Source organism: Pan troglodytes, chromosome 4 (assembly GCF_028858775.2).
Source record: "Pan troglodytes isolate AG18354 chromosome 4, NHGRI_mPanTro3-v2.0_pri, whole genome shotgun sequence".
NCBI classification, from domain to species: domain Eukaryota; kingdom Metazoa; phylum Chordata; class Mammalia; order Primates; family Hominidae; genus Pan; species Pan troglodytes.
The window spans coordinates 72,378,650-72,385,590 of NC_072402.2; positions in this window are offsets into that span (position 1 = coordinate 72,378,650).

Here is a 6,941-nt window from a genome sequence, read left to right on the forward strand (position 1 = left end):
CCTGCCCCTTTCCCTCGGCAAGGCAATGTGTGTGGTCGTCTGGGCAGAGCAGAGATGGTAGAATAAGTTGTCCCAGCTGGAGATGCTCTGGGACAAATCAGTGACTATGTTTTTTGTTACCCCTTGTGGCAGACTGCTTTGTTAGAACTTTGAGATAATCATATTACTGATATAAACTGAGTAAATACAAAAGATTTTGTCCTAATTTGAGTCTGCTTTATGTTCAATTATTGGTGATGTCATCTGACAAGTCATTTCCCATTTGCCTTTTGGGCTTTTGTCTCAGAAAGAAGGATTAGTAACTCAGAGTGATGAGATGAGCAGCTGTTGCTTTAGGAGAATCCAGGTGAAAGATGATGGTAACAGGTCTTTGTGTGTCCTGATTTCACCTCTCATCCTCCATCAGCTGGGGTTTTCTTGGCAGCCACAGCTGGAGCCACTGGGTGGAAGTAGGAAGACAGTCAGAGCCAACACCATCAGGAAGCAGATACATCACCCTGAGAACGGGAAGTGCTAGTCATTTAATAGTCTGTGCCAGAGGACCTGCAAGAGAGAGAGAGGCACTAAGTTTTCTAGACAAAGCGCATGTTGCCTGGGAAAGTGGAAATTAAGACACTTTAAGAACTTTATCTTTACAATTATCTATATTTTACAGTTTCCAGCTCAATTTATATGGGTAATACAAGTTTCCTTGAAGATAAAATCAGGGTTTGGAATATGCAGTTATCATTGACTGTTAGAACATGTTCAGGCAAGGCTTGGGTATGTAAGTTCTTGGAACTACCACATTCCCTTTACTTGCCAGTTTTGTCATGAGTGGTTCTATTGATTGCATCTGTGGCTTTTTCTGGGTTTGCACTAGATTTGAAGACAGATAGGTGCAGCTTGGTAAAAATTATTTCTCTAATGGCAGTGGCATTTTCATTTTATCTGTTGCGGAATCACAGTTCTTATTTTTCAGTTGTAAGATAGCATATGGGATTGTGATATATTTTCTGATGTCTCCTTCTACTTAACCCTGGTGCCCTGGGTAGGTGTTTTCTAGCAGGTTTTCACTGCATGTGTAACCATGTGTATGTGTGTGTGCATGTGTGTGTGAAATGCTCTTTCAGCATTTCAACTCCATAGGGCTTTTGCTGTGAAAAAAATGTCAAGATTTGAGGTTATTATAACCTGGCTGGGCCTAAAGAAAGAAAGTCATTTTCCAAGTGCTGACAACTACAGAAAAAGAAAGGAGCCAAATAACCAAGAGTGGAAGGGAACTGTTTGATTTTTACCTTCTAGCCCCTTGGTGTGGAATTAGAATATAATTGACCACTAACGTATTGAGATGGGCAAGGGGATACAAGGGTAAAGTGAATTTTTTCTCCAGATCATCAGCTAAGGTGTATTCTATACATTTCTGGGTCCTGAATGAGTCAAATATTCCATATGTATTTATTTTGTGTCAACAGATATTTATTAGGGCCTAGGGTTACTGGAGTAAAAGAATCAAGGGTTAGACCTCATGAAGTATGCTGGAGGGAGAGAAAAACAGGGAAACAGGTGAACATAAAATACAATTTCAGGTAAAGAGAGAGATATGAGAAAAAGTGATTAAGTAGAAACTTGCATTAAGTTCGAGAGGTAACGTAAGGAAGACCTGGGGCGGGAGGAGAGTGTGGAGGAAATGAAATAAGACAATGTCTGGGGCTGGATAGTGGTGGGGGGCTTCAATCTCTGCTGACTGGGAAGCCTTGTGAATTTCCAACATGGAACTGAGGCTCTCTGATTTATGGCTTTAAAAGCTCACTCTAGTGCATCAACTCTTTTGTACTTTGCTGGCTATGTATCAGTGCTAGTAGAAAATCATTGTATTCTCAAAACAATTATTGAGAGGCCTCATGATACCTTTCATAAAGCTCTAGAAGTTTGTAATACTTTTTGATTGGGACCTGGAAAAGAAATAATTGGGGCATTCTTTGAAGTTGTATATTAATTCATTAGTTTATAACTCAAAGGGGGAAAATGTATAATTTAAAGAAAATGCCAGGAAAATAATCATTTTTAGTTGATTTGCTTACTATGTACTGCTCTCTGTGGTCAGGCCTTGCATTGGTGTCAGAAATTTGTTGGTTATTCAGCTGTCTATCAGTTATGCAAGGCAGTCTAACATGGTGAGTCAGAGGTGGGTCCCCAGAGGACAGCTGACTGCGTTTGAAATCCAGCTTTGCCAGTCCTAACAGCCACTTAGCTACTCTAGGCCCTTGAATAATTGCAAAGTATGGCATAATATGAGTGTCACCCTTATGGAGTTTTGTGAGGATAAAATGAGATATTATTATACATAGGAACTGCTTCTGACACCACTTAAGTACTCAGTGAAAGTTAGCTAGCTACTATTACCATTTTTGCTAAGGAAATTCCAACCATAGAAGATTTTTAAATTTCACACATGATAAATCAATGATAAGTTAATTTTACATAATTTGGAAGCCTGAATGGGCAGAATTATGAGTCTGGAATATAGTATTTTGGGAGTAACACTCAATATTAGGGTGATATTATGTTAGCACTAGACAATAGGCTTGATGGGGCTGGCATTGTTAAAGGAGGAAAGGCCCAAGCCTAGGGCAGATTTATGGTTTGAGGCTGCCAATAAGGATTTATAGCAACAGATGAGGGTTAGAGGTGTGAGGCATGCAAAAATGAGCTGAATTGAGAAAAGTTGCTCATGAAATGAATAGGTTGAGATGGACTGGGGAAAAGCCATGGCTGCCAGTAGGTATGTTTCTGTTTTGGACTTTGGTTTTTAGATGCTATCACCTCAAACTCTCTTTAGCATTATTTTCAGCTGAATTCTCTGAAGGACATTTTTAAATAGGAAATTCTACATGTGAGCTTTAAAAATATGGCCAGGCAAGGTGGCTCAGGCCTATAATCCCAGTACTTTGGGAGGCCAAGACAAGAGGATCACTTGAGCCTAGGAGTTTGAGACCAGACTGAGCAACATAGTGGGATCCTGTCCTTACAAAACATTTTTAAAAACTAAAAAAAATAGCCAGGTGTGGTGGCACACACCTGTAGTCCTAGCTACTTGGGAGGCTGAGGTGGGAGATTCACTTGAGCCCAGAAGTTTGAGGCTACAGTGAGCCATGATGGCACCACTGCACTCCAGCCTGGGTGACAGAGTGAGACCTTGCTCTCTCTCTCTCTATATATATGTATCAGAATCTATGGGTTCAATCAACTGTAGATTCAACCAACTGAGGATTGAAAATATTAGAAATAAAAATTGTATTTGTTTTAAACATGTGCAGACTATTTTTTGTCACGATGTCCTAAACAATACAGTATTGTTTAGGACAAACAACTATTGACATAGCATTTACATTGTTTTAGATATTATAAGTAATCTAGAGATGATTTAAAGTGGTAGGATGTACATAGGTTATATGCAAATACTATACCATTTTATATCAGGGACTTGAGCATTCTCAGATTTTGGTATTTGTTGGATGGGGTGGGAGTGAGGGTGTCCTAAAACCAATCCCTTGTGGAAACCGAAGGACAAGTGTATGTGTATTTCAATGTAGTGCTTGCCTTTGAAAATGACTGTGATTTAAATAGCTGCTTTAAAATATATTTTAGTTTACATTCACCATTGGTCTCAGCCAGTAGCACAATACTATCATTTTGTCCAGTGGCTGTCATTTCTATTCTTTATCCAAGTTATTTAACATTTGAAATAATCCAATTTATGAATAGAAAAAATAACCCTGAATGCATCCCTCATGGAAAGTAATAAAACCGTTTTCGTGGGTTCCTGCTCGATTTCCCCAGCATGTGCTGTCTCTCTAAGTCATGGTGATAACAGAAGATACCAGAAAATCAAATCTGTTTACCATTTGCCAATCTCTTAATCCCTTGGTCAGGGAAAAGCTCCATTTGGAGACAGAATTCAAAAAAATCCCATTTTGTTTTCTTATACTTCTCTTTCCTTTTACTCTCCTTTTTAATCATCTTTTCTTTTTGCCCCTTCCTTCCTTCCTTCCTTCCTTCCTTCCTTCCTTCCTTCCTTCCTTCTTTCCTTCCTTCCTTTTTTTGTGACTGCAGAAGGAGGAACTCATTGTACAGAGGGAGTCATGTTGTGGTGTAATGATGTGAGCTCAAGTCACTTTGTGACCTTCTAAATTACACGGGCCCTTCTTAGACTCCTGCATTGCTTCTTATTTTTGAGCAGCAAATGACCCTAATTGACAGAGTTTCAATGTCAAACAATATTTTACACAGAAACTGAACTGAATACGAAAAGAAAAATGTTACAGGAGGACAGGGAAATAGTATAGTCCAAAATGGACTCAGCTTCCTGTCTATGCTTTAGTTGCTTTTTACAAAAACTAAGCAGTTAAGAATTCCACTCTGCATCAAGCGGAGGAAGGAGATGGCAGAGATATCAGAAAGGTAAAGCAGGGAATTTGGGAGAATTTTCCACTGAATAACTGTAAGATTAAGAGTTAATCATTGTGTAGTTTATAATGGGCAAATGATGACTCTGTATCATTTTTGAGATTTAGTGAAAGATCCCTTAAGCCTAATTACAACAATAAATTACTCTGCTGGTCAGCGTTTATCCATTACTCACTCTGTGCTTAGTACTATAACAAGGACTGTCAGGAATATAGACATATTCATCATAATCTCTGACCTGATTCTAAGACAGGTGCCAAGACCAGCTTGGTCAGGGAGACCCTAACCCAGCGGTGCTAGAGGAATTACACACACACAGAAATATAGAGGTGTGAAGTGGGAAATCAGGGGTCTCACAGCCTTCAGAGCTGAGAGCCTTGAACAGAGATTTACCCACATATTTATTAACAGCAAGCCAGTGATTAGTATTGTTTCTATAGATATTAAATTAACTAAAAGTATCCCTTATGGGAAACAAAGGGATGGACTGAATTAAAGGAATTGGTTGGGCTAGTTAACTGCAGCAGGAGCATGTCCTTAAGGCACAGATCACTCATGCTATTGTTTGTGACTTAAGAATGCCTTTAAGCGGTTTTCTGCCCTGGGCGGGCCAGGTGTTCCTTGCCCTCATTCCGGTAAACCCACAACCTTCCAGCGTGGGCTTTATGGCCATTATGAACATGTTACAGTGCTGCAGAGATTTTGTTTATGGCCAGTTTTGGGGCCAGTTTATGGCAAGATTTTGGGGGGGCTGCTTCCAACAGACAGGAGACTAAAAACATTAATAAATTAGAAAAATCAAAATAATTCTGAAAATCCCCATGAGTCTATTGCAGTAGGACCAGAAAGCAAATCAAACATAGGTGGACATATATCAAAACTCACATCCTGTGACTTAGTGAGTATTTAAGAAAGACAGATTTGGACATATTAGGCTCTCAATAAATATATGTTTTGCAAGTGAAGAAATTAGAGAAGGAGAAAGAGTTTGGCATTTCCTTTTGAACGTTCTTCTGCCAGCTGTAGTCTTAGGCTGGTTAGGATGATATAATTATCATTAAGGAATATGTATCATATTTCGGATTTAAGTGATAGGGCAGGTAAAATATAATTTGTGTGATGAATATTTTAGAAGCTCTTAATTGCATCTGAAGCACCTATTTACGGGGCCAGGGTATCAGATAAATTGCTCACCACCTCCACATTTTCTTTGAGATGAAGATCTCTGGGTGGAGAAGGGAAAGAGAGAGGGCCACCATCAGCCTTGAGTGAGCCCATAAATAGCAAGTCCTTCAGATTGCATTGTTGGCACTTCCCTCTGACGTCTATAACTTAACTTCAATAAAGGAAAACAAATGTAAGCACACCTCCAGGCAAATGAATATTCTTGCCAGAGACAGTATGGGGTGGGAAAGATAAAATGGAATTTGGAATTCTGACAGCCCTAGGTTCAAATCTGGCCTCATCGCTAATGAGCTCTATGAGACCAAGTAAGTTATGGTTGTTGATAAATTGGCTCCCTCATTATATTGCAAGTCCCTTGAAGGTGAAGCTGTTGCCTTGTAAAAAAATATTTTCTTTTGTGATTACAGAGGTAATCAATATTTGTGTAGGAAAATGGAAGAACAAGAGAGAAAATAAAAGTCATCCATAGCTCGTAACATTTTGTGATACACTGTTCCAGATTCTTCTCTCTGTAGGTATATATTTAATCAAAATTTTTATTATTGAGTGACTATGTCTTGTTTGTTCTTTTTATCCCTAGCACCTGGTACATAGATATATTTAATAAATGTATGTTAAATGAATAAGTAACTTTGAACTTCTTGGTTCTCAAATAGTTTCCAGAAAAAAATAAGAATAATAGCAACAACTATAGTGCCCAGAGTTCTGAGGCTTGAATGAGATTAGTATGTATAGTGCTTATTTATCACCTGGTGCATGACAAACACTGTGTAATTGGAAGCTATTATTGCCATTATTTTATTTCTCATTGAAAATACAGAGATGTTATTAATGGTTTATTCAGAGGAAGTAAAATTATTCATGCTGGCCTTTACTTACAATTTATAAAGGCATAGTAAGTCCAGTATGAGATGTTTATAACAACCACAGCATGAAGACATACTGTGAATCTTGGTGTAGGAATGGCATTATATTCGCAAAACCAGTTACTGAAGTCAGGTATAGGGGAAAAAGTTGGTTGCAGGGTATTCCACTCTGAGCATGGTGACTTTTATCTTAAGTTATTTCTTTAATATGATATGACCTAGCCTTGATAACAGCAGATTTAGACACCATGATATTAAGGATCTCAAGCCTTATTTCTTTCTTCTATGTCTTTTTCCACAGACCTATTGTGGACCTGAATTATGTAGGTGCAGGTAAGGCATTGAAAATGCCTTGAATGGAGTTGCCAGCAAAGATTCTCCAGGGTTCTTGAACATCCCTCTTTAGGAGTCCTCCCAGGATTGCCTGCGGAATGTTGTAGA